Below are 13,737 nucleotides of genomic sequence, written 5' to 3' on the forward strand. Positions count from 1 at the left end.
AAAACAAGGCCAGGTGGCTCACTCCTGTAATCCCAGCACTCTGGTTGGGCAAGGTGGACTTGAGTCTGGGAGTCTGAGACAAGCCTGGGTAATATAGCAAAATACAAAAATACTGAAACACAAAAATACTGGAGGAAAAAGAAAAGAAAAAAAAAAGAATGCGAATCTGAATAACCCCATATTTATTACAGAAATTGGATTAAAAGTCTTCCCACAAGGCCAGGCACGGTAACTCATGGCTGTGGTCCCAGCACTTTGGGAGGCCAAGGTAGGAGGATCACTTGAGCCCAGGAGTTTGAGACCAGCCTGGGCAAATAGCAAGACTCATCTCTACAAAAAATATAAATAAGTAAAAATTAGCCAGGTGTGGTGGTGCACCCCTGTGGTCCCAGCTGCTTGAGAGACTGAGATGGGAGGATTGCCTGAACCCAGGAGGTTGAGGCTGGAATGCAGTGGCTCAATCGCTGTCACAAACAAACCATCAAAGTCTTTCTAAAAAGAAGAATCCAGACCTACATGGCTTTATTGGTAAATTCTATCAAATGTTTAAGGAAAAAATAATACAATTTTTTTTCTTTTTTTTTTTTTTTTTTCAAATTTCACAAGACATTTTTGAGGCCAGCATTACCTTGATACCAAACCAGACCAAGACATTAGGAAAAAAGAAAACTGTAGCTCAGTATCCCTCAATATATATGCAGAAACAATTAACAAGATATTAGAAAATTGAATCTAGCAGTGGATAAAAACACAACTAATTGGATTATCCCAGTTGCAAAGTTGATTTAGCGTTAGAAGTCATTGTAATTCACCATATTAATAGAATAAAGGAGAAAAGCTAAGTGGTTTTGTAATAGTTACCTAAAAAGCATTTGACAAACTTCAATGATATTTGTGATAAAAGCTCTCAGCTAACTAAGGAATAGAAGGGAACTTCTTTAATCTGATGAAAGGCATTTATCAAAAATGTGTAAGTAACATCATAGTTAGGATGAAAGAGTGAATGCTTTCTATATAATACTCCAAACAAGTCAATGATAATTGTTTTCACAACCTCTGTTAAACATGTGCCAAAGGTCCTAGCCAATGAAATAAGGCAAGTAAAAGGAATAATCTTACAGATTACAGAGTAAAACTATTTATTCTTTAGATGTCATGATTGTGCACATAGAAAACCCTAAGTAAGCTATAAAAAAGCTACTAGAATTTAAGTTTAGCTAGAATACAAGTCAATTTGCAAGATCTAGTTGTATTTCTCATACTAGCAATGAACAATTGGCAGTTGAAATAAAAACAAACAAAGCAAATCGTTTATAATACCATCAAATAATGTGCAATGTTAAAACACTCCCCAAGAACAGAAGAAAGTATTTTGTGTTCTTTCATAGATGAAGGCATTCAGGTGCAAAGGATTAAAGAACATTAATTTGTTCATAAGCATGTCATTATAAACATCTATGTAGTAGATACTGTGTTAGGGATATAGTAGTGAATAAAAACATTGACCCGTGCCCTCATAGAATTTATAATCTAATGGAAATTGAAGGGAGAAATAAATTTAGGGCCTCAGTTTCCGGCTTTGGCTTAACATTTTTTATCTACATGAGTGGTTCAAAGCTTTTACTTTTTAGTTATATCTTTTTTTTTTTTTTGAGACGGGGTCTCACTGTGTCACTTAGGCTAGAGTGCTGTTGCACGATCTCACCTCACTGCAACCTCTGCCTCCCGAGTTCAGGTGATTCTCATGCCTCAGCCACCCTAGTAGCTGGGATTATGGGCATGTGCCACGATGTCCAGCTGACTTTTGTGTTTTTAGTAGAGATGGGGTTTCGACATGTTGGCCAGGCTGCTCTTAAACTCCTGGTCTTATGTGATCCACCCACCTCAGCCTCCCAAAGTGCTGGCATTACAGGCATGAGCCACCGCACCTGACCTGGTTATATCTTTTATCTATCTAATTTTTTTTTTTTTTTTTGAGACGGAGTTTTGCTCTTGTTGCCCAGGCTGGAGTGCAGTGGCATGATCTCAGCTCACCACAACCTCCACTTCCTGGGTTCGAGCGATTCTCCTGTCTCAGCCTCCTGAGTAGCTGGGATTACAGGCATGCACCACCACCCTGGCTAATTTTTTTTTTTTTTTGTATTTTTAGTAGAGACGGGGTTTCTCCATGTTGGTCAGGCTGGTCTTGAACTCCTGACCTCAGGTGATCTGCCCTCCTTGGCCTCCCATAGTGCTGGGATTACAGGCGTGAGCCAGCGTGCCCGGCCAGTTATATCTTAAATATTGTGACTTGTTGAATAATTTGGCCCCTGTGGGTGGCAAGTTATTTTGTTGTAGTACATGCTTGGTAGTTCGCAGGGTGGTTGAAACTGGTCATTTGGTTAAAATTTCATGTTAAGGATGGTCCATGCAGGACTCCCATACAGGGGAAAAGAAGTAACTAATAATCTTCATTGAGCACCAGCTGTATTTCAGGCACTGTATTACCCTCATCCCTAACATATAGTACTATTTAATCCTTGAAACATCCATAAGGTAGGTGGTTTTTCTTTTTGAAATCCACAGATTTCAAGAAGAGCTAATATAACTTCAGTGATTTGCCCAGTTTTATACAGTGGTTCAGAGATTTAGTCCCATACCTATTTGACTTTAAACTATCAGGACTAGCTGTTCTCTGTTGGTCATACCCTTGGACCATCCCATGCGTTCCTAGTCAAGAGGAAGTGCAAGTAAATGAGATTAATTTTTTAGGCAGGGCATGGTGGCTCATGCCTATAATCTCTGCACTTTGGGAGGCCGAGGTGGGTGGATCTCTTGAGCCCAGGAGTTTGAGACCAGCCTAGGACCCCACCTCCACAAACAAATTAAATAAAAAAAAACTGGACATGGCGGCATGAACCTGTAGTCTCAGCTACTTAGGGGGCTGAGGTGGGAGGATTGCTTGAGCCTGGGAGGTTGAGGCTGCCAGCGAGCTGTGATCGCACCACTGCACTGAGCCTGGGCGAAGCGTGAGACCTTACCTGAAAAAAAAAAAATTATAGTGCTAATTTTGAATCTATTGTATTTTTATTTTTATATTTATTTATTTATTATTTTGAGACTGAGTCTCACTCTGTCGCCCAGGCTGGAGTATAGTGGCGTGATCTTGGCTTACTGCAACCTCCGCCTCGCAGGTTCAAGTGATTCTCCTTCCTTAGCCACCCAAATAGCTGGGACTACAGGTGTGCGCCATCATGCCTGGCTAATTTTGGAAGTCTTAGTAGAGACGGGATTTTGCTCTGTTGCCCAGGTCTTGAGCTCCTGACCTAAAGTGATCCACTTGACTCAGCCTCCCCAAGTGTTGGAATTACAGGTGTGAGCCACTCTGCCTGGCCGTGATTTTATTTTAAAAGTATGTCACTCACAAGAAAAAACACTGTCAGGATTTCTTGTAGTACACCTCACAGCTGATATGTCAAAGTGCCAGTTTTATTTCTTATTTTAAAATTTTGTTTTAGAGGCAGGATCTTGCTCTGTTGCCCAGACTGAAGTGCAGTGGTGCGATCATAGCTCACTGTCGCCTCAAACTCCTGGACTTAAGTGATCTTCACAACTCAGCCTTCCAAGAAGTGAAGACTACGGTCATGTACTACCATACCCAGCTTTTTCTTTCTTTCTTTTTTTTTGGTAGAGACCGGGTCTTACCACGTTGCTCAAGCTGTCTTGAAGTCCTGGCCTCAAGTGGTCCTCCCACCTTAGCCTCCCAAAGTGTTGGGATTACAGGCATGAGCCACCACGTGCGGCTCAAGACACCAGTTTTTTTTTCTATTTATTTTTTTATTTTTTATTTTTGAGACACCATTTTAAAAATGCTTTTACTACACTTTGTTTTCAATGTTTTTTTGAGACACAGTCTTGCTATGTCACCCAGAATGTTGGGTGGGATGTTGACTCCTGCATCTTATTATTATACCAATTCCAGGCTGGAGTGCAGTGGCGCGATCAAGGCTCAGTGCAACCTCTATCTCTTGGGCTCAATCGATCTGCCTACCTCAGCCTCCTTAGTAGCTGGGACTACAGGTGCACGCCATCTTGCCTGGCTAATTATTATTATTATTATTTCTGGAAATGGGGTTTTGCCATGTTGCTCAGGCTGGTCTCAAACTCCTGGGCTCAAGTGATCCTCCCGCCTCGACCTCCCACAGTGCTGGGATTACAGGTGTGAGCCTCTGGACCCAGCCAATACACTTTAATCCAAGTCTGTGTCTATTTAAATTGCAAGTTAGTTTAACTCGGAGCCACAAGCCTGTGCCTTGGAAATATGTACTTTAGAGTCATAGGTAACAGTTACCTGGCTGAGAGTCTGTGTGTGGGTTATACCAAATGTACTGCCATCATTTGATTATAGGTTAGTAGTGTAATTTTTGAAATTGGCAGGTCACAGATGAGATTGCCATGCCTTAGTGGAAAACTCTTCCAACTGTCTTCTCCAGACAGATAGGTAGAACCTGGAACCAGTGCTAGGATGTGTGTGTATGTAGGAGGTAGTCATTGGTTATACAAACTTAAAATTACTATCTTAACTTCTGGGCCTTGAAGGAAGGCCGTTTTAGTGATGTCTGCCACAGTCAAGAGCCAGAACTGGAATATTGACTCCTACATCTTACTATACCAGTTCCAGGAGGAATTTTGTTACACAGTTTCTACTGGAGATGGCAGTCGGATTTTCTTTTTTCTTTTTTTTCCTCATATGTGAAGTAATAGTTTCTTCACAACAGAAAAAGCCGCAAACCTAAACTTGTCACTGAATTTTCTTCAAGGTTACATACCTCTTGGGTATTTTAAATCTAGATTATGTTGATTTTTATATTTTTGTTCTCATTTTTCTATTTCTTTGTTTTCTTTACTGTGAATGTGCTACAGGATTTTGTACAGAGCTTCTAGTTTCTGTCTGTAATTTGAATACTGGATTTGTAGTATTTTAACCGATAAAAGAGAAATTTTTAGCCTAAGGAGAAAGCTAAAAACATAGATTATAGGCCCCATAATGAAATATATAGTAGTTGCATATGGCTAGTGCTTCTATGTGTATTGGAAGCATACTGTTTTCTCTTAGGATTTGTTTTTTCTTCAATGATTAATTTTCAGTTATATAAGGAATGTTTGCATAGTTTTATAATAATGAGAACTGTAATAGCTCATTTTCCACTCAGCAGATGATTTTGGGATCTACCAGATAGATGTTGATACATACAGACCTAGTTTGGATCATTATTCTTTAAAGAATCATCCTGTAAACACATTTATTTACAGTGTTTTGTCACTTATTAAAAGTGGGGTTTTTTTTTTGGCTGGGCGCAGTGAGTCACACCTGTAATCCCAGCACTTAGGGAGGCTGAGGCAGGTGGATCACTTGAGGTCAGGAGTTTGAGACCAGCCTGGCCAACATGGTGAAACCCTGTGTGTACCAAACATACAAAAATTAGCTGGGCGTGGTGGCGCCCACCTGTAATCCCAGCTACTCAGGAGGCTGAGGCAGGAGAATCGCTTGAAACAGGGAGGCAGAGGTTGCAGTGAGCCAAGATCGTGCCATTGCACTCCAGCCTGGGCGACAAAGCAAGACTGTCTCAAAGAACTTTGTCTTGATGGTATATGATGATATTTTTGTTCATTTACTACTACACAGAATCATTCATTTAAAATCACAGTATTTTTGGTCAAAGTTAAATGGAAGTAAAAAATTGACCTCATTATTATCTCTCTACCACCCAAACATGTTTGCTACTCTTTTTTTTTTTTTTTTTGGAGACAGTTTCTGGCTCTGTCCCCCAGGCCAGAGTGCAGTGGTGCGACCTCAGCTCCCCGCAACCTCAACCTCCCCAGGCTCAAGCCATCCTCCCACCTCTACCTCCTGAGTTGCTGGGACTACAGATGTGCACCATCATGCCTGACTAATTTCTTTATTTTTGATAAAGGTGGGGTTTTGCGATGTTGCCCAGGTTGGTCTCAAACTCCTGGCCTCAAGCAATCCTTCTGCTTCAGCCTCCCAAAATCCTGGGATTACAGGTGTGAGCCACCTTGCCTGGCTTTTTAATTGATTAATTAATTTTTATTTATTTTATTTTGTTTTTATTTTTCAATAGAGATGAGGTGTTGCTGTGTTGACCACGATGGTCTCGAACTCCTGTCGTCAAGCCATCCTCCTGCCTCAGCCTCCCAGAGTGCTAGGATTACAGACATAAGCCACTGCCCAGCGGCAGTTTTAAAATAAGTCAGGTTTCTTTTGTTCTTTTAAAAATTTTTTCTTGAGATGGGGTGTTGTTGAAGATGATTTTTGTGAGTTAAAAGGGTATAGTGCTCTCTGCCAGATTGAAAGTAACGTGGGGATTTTGCCAGTTGTTGTCTGTTTTAATCACGCACTCTGAAACGCGAAATAACCACAGCATGGTTTCAGGGACCCACTGAAAGGTGAACCTGAGCTAAAACTCCGCTGATCACCTGCCCTCCACTAAATCCTCTTCTGACTGGTGGACCACAGTGACAGTTGGGTCTTCTGGAATTAGTGCTAGTTCAGAGCCAGTGTCTAGTTGATAATCCTTTTCCCCAATACATAGCCATCCTGATAAGAGGCCATAGGTCCTTTTGTGGATGTCTAGGAGAAAAATTAATGGTATCATAGAAATTTTTGTCTGTGTAATAGTGTCATCCTCATGGAAACTTGACCTTCTCTTCATTCAGTGGGTTCTAGATCTGTAAACTGCAATCTGGGAATTGATTGAGCATCTGTGATTCTCGTTTTTATGATTAAAGTTAAACTTTTGACCAGGCACAGTGGCTCATGCCTGTAATCCCTGCACTTTGGGAGGCCAAGGCGGACGGATCATGAGGTCAGGAGTTCGAGACCAGCCTGGCCAATATGGTGAAACACCTGTCTCTACTAAAAATATAAAAAAAATAGCTGGATGTGGTGGTGTGCACCTGTAGTCCCAGCTACTCGGGAGGTTGAGGCAGGAGAATTGCTTAAACCCAGGAGGTGGAGGATGCAGTGAGCTAAGATCATGCCACTGCACTCCAACCTGGGTGACAGAGTAAGATTCCGTCTCAAAAAAAAAACCAACAACGCCGGGCGCGGTGGCTCATGCCTGTAATCCCAGCACTTTGGGAGGCCAAGGTGGGCAGATCGCCTGAGGTCAGGAGTTCAAGACCAGCCCAGCCAACATGGAGAAACCCTGTCTCTACTAAAAAATACAAAATTAGCCAGGCATGGTGGCGCATGCCTGTAATCCCAGCTACTCAGGAGGCTGAGGCAGGAGAATCTCTTGAATCCGGGAGGTGGAGGTTGCGGTGAGCCAAGATCATGCCATTGCACTCCAGCCTGGGCAAAAAGAGTGAAACTCCGTCTCAAAAAAAAAAAAAAAAAGGTTAAACTTTTTTCACTTGACCTAGAACTCTTCTGTTTATACACATCAAGTAAGAAAACAACCTAACAGATTTCACATCTGTCTCACTTCTAGGAATGTTGTAAGGTCTCTGGGAGTCAGACTATTTTGATTGTTATTTTGACTCTGGTATGGTGTGAAAAGGTAGTACTACTAATGACTAAAATAAAAGGCATAGAGACGCTTAGTTTTTAAAATGGCATTATCTTCTTTACTGGAGTATGGGGCAGTTTGACTTTGTTGGCAGCTGTGCTTCTTCATATCTAGGCAGGCTTAACTTTTGTCTTCTGTTCTCAGTTGAAAGCTGCCAATTTGGTCTAAGGAGGAAATGAAAACTTTAGAAACTCAGCAAATGTTGACATTTAAACTTTTACAGGAGTGAAAGATTAACCTTTGGCCTCTATTCTACAAGTTTTTCTTAGTTTATATGAGCCTCCTTCATGGTGCTGAAGGACTGGAGTCAACATTTGCATCTTAACCTCAGTGTTCATGGATTTATAATTTACCCACAGAATTTTCTCTAGGCTTATAACTAAAGTATTTTTTAAGATCCCCCTCCGAAAAAAAAAGTACATTTTAAGTATATTAGAAACATGTTTTACTTTATTTTTGCAAACTGTACTCTTGTAAAAACAAGAAACTTGACTCTTGTTCTTCTTCTAAACTGTCTATTTGATTTTTTTACTTAGAAAATTATCAGAAGGAGACGGGGGAGGCAGTTTAAATGTTGTCATAAACAGTAGAGCTTTTATGGAGAGATCTTATCAAAATTAGTTTTGATTTAACATATCAGACTAGTTAATTTAAAAAATTTGCTAGTTTTTTTTTTTTTTTTTGAGTCTGTGGGTGGCTCTTTTAAAGGATAATTTTCCCTCCCAAGTGACATGGATATTAGTAAGCATTCTCCCAGATAGCTATTATATAGCAAAATGACAAGTAACAGATTATTTTACTAAGAAAATAAGATAAAATGCCACATAGTTAAACTTAAATAATGTGGACAAAGAAGCATTTAATGTACCAGAGTATGAATTTACCATTCAATTTATGGTTTTAGGAGATCTAGAAAAGAGGAGGAAAAAACAATAAATATGCAGAAGAAATAAATACATTGCAAAACAGAAGAATGGGAAATAATCAAGAGTTGGAAAATTAGGAAACAAAAGGCAAAATGAAGGAGAGTACATCGGATATAACAAAAGGTACTGAGGACTTACAAAAAGAAAATACTGGAAGTGAATGTTGTTAGTTATATGAAAGTCTCAATGAATAAATAATTTCAAAGACACTAGGAATTAGTACTGACGAAATAAGACATAAAAATCAGAACAGGGGCTGGGCGCGGTGGCTCCTGCCTGTAATCGCAGCACTTTGGAAGGCCGAGGGCAGGTGGATCCAGCTAAGTCAGGAGCTTGAGACCAGCCTGGGCAACATGGTGAAACCCTGTCTTTACTAAAAATACAAAAATTTGTGCTGAGGCACAAGAATCGCTTGAACCTGGAAGGTGGAGGTTGCAGTGAGCCGAGATTGCACCACTGTACTCCAGCTTGGGCAATAATAGAGTGAGACTCCATCTCAGCAACAACAACAAAAAAACCAAAACCAGAATAGACTCCTGTAACCAAGAAAAAAATTGAGGTGATTGTAAAACTACTTCCTCCTCTGCCCCATACCGCCTTAAGGGGGCAAAAGTCCACTCTGTAGGTATTGGTGATTTCTCCTTTTATTTATTTATTTATTTATTTTTTGAGACAGGATCTTGCTCTGTCACCCAGGCTGGAGTGCAGTGGTACAAACATGGTTCACTGCAGCCTCGACCTCCTGGGCTCAGGCAGTTCCCCTACCTCAGCCCTCCCAAGTAGCTGGGACCACAGGCATGGGCCACCACACCCAGGTAATTTTCTAATTTTTTGTAGAGATGGGATCTTGCTGTGCTGCCCAAGATGGTCTGGAACCCTTGGGGTCAAGTAATCTTCCCTCCTCAGCCTCCCAAATTGTTGAGATTATAGATGTGAGCCACCACTCCTGGTCTCTCCTAACCTTTTAAGAAGCAGATATTTCTCATGTTGAATAATAAGATAGAAGTAAACAACTGACAGCAAAATGACAAACATGAAAAAGTAGAAGTATAACCTAATCTCATTTATGAATGTATAGATGTTTAAATTCAAATAAAAATGCTAGCAAATGGCCACAGCAGATTATTCCTTTGTTTTGTTTCAAGTAGTTTATCCTAGGAATGTCAGACATGTTCAGTGTTTAAAAACTCATTAATATGTCTAGAGTCAGTGCTGTGGTTTGAATGTGTCCCCTCCAAAATTCAGGCGTTGCCAGTGTATTAAGAGGTGATTAGGTAAAGACAGCTTCTCCTCTCATGAATGGGACTAGGTATCCTTTTAAAGGCTTAATGGCGTAACCTTGTCTGTTTTTACACCTTGCCATGTGAGGACAGTATCCATTCCCTCTTGCCCTTCTGCCTTCTACTTTGTGAGGATGAAGGAATTCCTTCCCTCTGGAGGACACAGTGTTCAAGGCACCATCTTGGAAGCAGAGCCTGGACCCTCACCAGACGCCTAACCTGCTGGTGCCTTGACATTGTACTTCCCAGCCTCCAGAACTGTGAGAAATTAAATTTCTGTTTTTCGTAAATTACCCAGTCTGCTGGGTGCAGTGGCTCATGCCTGTAATCCCAGCACTTTGGGAGGTGGAGGCGAGCGTAGTGCTTGAGCCTGAGTTCGAGACCAGCCTGGGCAAAGTGGTGAAACCCCCTCTCTACAAAAACACAAAAATTAGCCAGACATGGTGGCGCATGCCTGTAATCCCAGCTACTTGGGAGGCTGAGGCCAGAGGATTGCTTGAGCCCAGAGATCAAGACTGCAGCGAGCCAGGATTGGAATACTGCATTCCAGCCTGGGTAACAGAGCGAGACCCTGTCTCCAAAAAAAATTACCCAGTCTCAGGCATTCTGTCGTAACAGCACCTATAGACTAAGTATGGCTTAATGGTGAGGAGTACTTTTTCTGAACCAGATAGCCTTGGTTCAGATCTTGACTTTGCTTCCTAATGGCTGTGTGACCTTGAATGAGTTTATTGATCTTCTCTTATGCTTTCCTCATCTGTAAGTGAGTAATAAGAGCAGCTACCTCACAAGGTAGGGCAGCCATAACAGATACCACAGAGTGTGTGGCTTAAACAACAGAAATTTATTTTCTTATAGTTCTGGAGGCTAGAAGTGCAATAGCAAGGTGTCAGCAGGTTTGGTTTCTTCTGAGGCCTTTCTCCTTGGCTTGCAGATGTCTGCCTCCTTCCTGTGGCCTCATATTGTAGTCCCTCTGTGTGCATACATGTCTGTGCGTGCTCACTTGCTCTGTCTCACTCTTTGTCCTGATCTCCTCTCATAAGAATACCAGTTTTATTGGATTTACGCTTCTATCTCCAAATACACTAAAGTACTGGAGATTAGGGCTTCAACACAGGAATTTTGGGAAGACATAGTTCAGCTCATAACAGGTTGTTATGAAGATTAAATGTCCTGATATACCTGGCCCTAGCAAATGCTACCTGTTTATTATTTTTTTATTATTACTTTACAGTAATAAGTAATACATAATATATAATATTACTTTACAGTAATAAGTAATACATAAAAACCCAAACACTTCAGAAAAATCTTTTTATTTCAGAGTAATTAATTTGAGATTGGCAGGGAGTTGTACAAAATGTATAGGAAGGTTCTGTTCATGCACCCTGCATCTCTCCTCCTGTAGAATTCTAGTACATTATTAAAACCAAAACATTGACATTGATACAATCCATAGGACTAATTCAGATTGGAAGTTATACATGAATCATTTGTGTGTGTGTGTGTGTGTGTGTATTACACTTCTAGGCAATTTTATCACATGTGTAGCTTGTTGTAAAACTGCAGTCAAGATGCAGAACTACTTCATCACAAGGCTCTTTCCTGCTATACCTTTGTAGCCACACCCACCCACTCTCCTTTGAAACCTTAATCCTTGACAACTACAAACCTATTTTCCTGTATAATTTCATTGTTTCAAGAATATAATATATATAAATGGAGTCACAAAGTACACAACCTTTTATTTTGAGACAGAGTCTCTCCCTGTCACTCAGACTGGAATGCAGTGGTGCGATCTTAGCTCACTGTGGTCTCTGCCTCCTAGGTTCAAGCTGAGATCCTCCCATCTCAGCCTCCAGAGCAGCTGGGACTACAGGTGCACACCACCACGCTAGCTAATTTTTAAATTTTTTGTGGAGACAGGGTCTCACTATATTGGCCAGGCTGGTCTTGACATCCTGGGTTCAAGCAGTCTTCCTGCCTTGGTCTCCCAAAGTGCTAGGATTACAGGTGTGAGTCACTGCACCCAGCCTACAGCTTTTTGAGATTGGCTTTTTTTTTTTTTTTTTTTTTTTTTTTTTTTTGAGACAGAGTCTCACGCTGTTGCCCAGGCTGGAGTGCAGTGGCGCGATCTCGGCTCACTGCAAGCTCCGCCTCCCGGGTTCCCGTCATTCTCCTGCCTCAGCCTCCTGAGTAGCTGGGACTACAGGCGCCCGCCACCGCGCCCGGCTAATTTTTTGTATTTTTAGTAGAGACGGGGTTTCACTGTGGTCTCGATCTCCTGACCTTGTGATCCGCCCGCCTCGGCCTCCCAAAGTGCTGGGATTACAGGCTTGAGCCACCGCGCCCGGCCGAGATTGGCTTTTTTCACTCAGCATAATTTCCTTGAAGTTCCAAGATTTTGCATGTATAAATAGGCCATTCCTTTTTATTTCTGTGTAGTGTTCCATGGTGTGGATATAGTACACTTGGCTTAACCATTGCCTCCACAAGGACATTTGGTTTGTTTCCAGTTTTTGGCTATTATGAATAAAGCTACTATGAACATTCCTATAGAGGTTTTTACACCAACATGTTTTTCTTTCTCTGGAATAAATGTTCAAGAGTGCAATTGCTGGGTCAAATGATAAGTTTTAGTGTTTTTTTTTTTTTTTTTTTTTTGAGACGGAGTCTTCCTCTGTCACCCAGACTGTAGTGCAGTAGCACGATCTCAGCTCACTGCAAGCTCCGCCTCCCGGGTTCACGCCATTCTCCTGCTTCAGCCTCCCGAGTAGCTGGGACTACAGGCGCCCGCCACCACGCCCGGCTAATTTTTTGTTTTTTAGTAGAGACGGGGTTTCACTGTGTTAGCCAGGATGGTCTCAATCTCCTGACCTCACGGTCCGCCCGCCTTGGCCTCCCAAAGTGCTGAGATTACAGATGTGAACCACCACTCCTGGCGGCATTTTTAGTTTTAAAAGAAACTGTCAAACAAAAAAGGCTTTACCTTTTTACATTCTGACCAGCAGTATATGTAAGTGATTCAGTTTCTCTACATCCTTGACAGCGTTTAGTGTTGTTGCTATTTTTTATTTTAACCATTCTTATAGGTGTGTAATGAAATCTCATTGTGGTTTAAACTTTTATTTCCCTAAAGGCTAATATGTTGAACATCTTTTCTTGTGCTCATTAACCATCTTTTTTTTTTGAGACGGAGTCTTGCTCTGTCTCCCAGGCTGGGGTGCAGTGCCGCGATCTCAGTTCACTGCAAGCTCCGCCTCCCAGGTTTATGCCATTCTCCTGCCTCAGCCTCCCGAGTAGCTGGTACTACAGGCACCCGCCACCTCGCCCGGCTAGTTTTTTGTATTTTTTAGTAGAGACAGGGTTTCACTGTGTTAGCCAGGATGGTCTCGATCTCCTGACCTAGTGACCTGCCCGTCTTGGCCTCCCAAAGTGCTGGGATTACAGGCTTGAGCCACCACGCCCGGCCTCATTAACCTTCTTTACATCACTCCCCACCTCTTTTTTTTTTTTTTTTTTTTTTGAGATGGAGTTTCGCTCTTATTGCCCAGGCTGGAGTACAAATGGCACGGTCTTGGCTCGCTGCAACCTCTGCCTCCCGGGTTCAAGCAGTTCTCCTGCCTCAGCCTCCCAAGTAACTGGGATTACAGGCATGCACCATCATGCCCGGCTAATTTTGTATTTTTTAGTAGAGATGGGGTTTCTCCTTGTTGGTCAGGCTGGTCTCGAACTCCCGACCTCAGGTAATCCGCCTGCCTCAGCCTCCCAAAGTGTTGGTGAGCCACCGCCCCTGGCCTGCATCCTCTTTAGTAAAATGTCTGTTCATATTTTTTGCCAGTTTTCTAATTGGAATTCTTTAGATAGTCTAATCTCAAGTTCTTTGGTAGATGTGTGGCTTGAAAATATTTTCTTCCAGTCAGTAATTTGTTTCTTCATCCTGTTTACAGGGTCTTACTC

At 41.8% G+C, this 13,737-nt stretch overlaps 1 protein-coding gene and 1 long non-coding RNA gene across 33 annotated transcripts in view; both read left to right on the plus strand.

Annotated features, from left to right (window-relative positions):
* The window catches only part of TLK2 (tousled like kinase 2), a 165,293-nt gene that overhangs the window by 48,891 nt on the left and 102,665 nt on the right, over nucleotides 1-13,737 (plus strand). For 4 of the 32 annotated variants that reach the window (XM_077972341.1, XM_077972344.1, XM_077972343.1 and 1 more), the window contains one exon: nucleotides 8,476-8,620. The exons of the other annotated variants lie outside the window; for them this stretch is intronic. The gene's annotated coding sequence lies outside the window, so the exon portion shown is untranslated. The remainder of the gene's footprint in view (nucleotides 1-8,475; nucleotides 8,621-13,737) is intronic. 32 annotated transcript variants of the gene reach the window in all.
* On the plus strand, nucleotides 7-8,570 carry LOC144335853 (uncharacterized). Its single transcript, XR_013407048.1, has 2 exons — nucleotides 7-2,173; nucleotides 7,174-8,570. It is a non-coding gene; the product is annotated as an uncharacterized LOC144335853 (long non-coding RNA).

This window comes from Macaca mulatta, chromosome 16 (assembly GCF_049350105.2).
Source record: "Macaca mulatta isolate MMU2019108-1 chromosome 16, T2T-MMU8v2.0, whole genome shotgun sequence".
NCBI lineage: Eukaryota > Metazoa > Chordata > Mammalia > Primates > Cercopithecidae > Macaca > Macaca mulatta.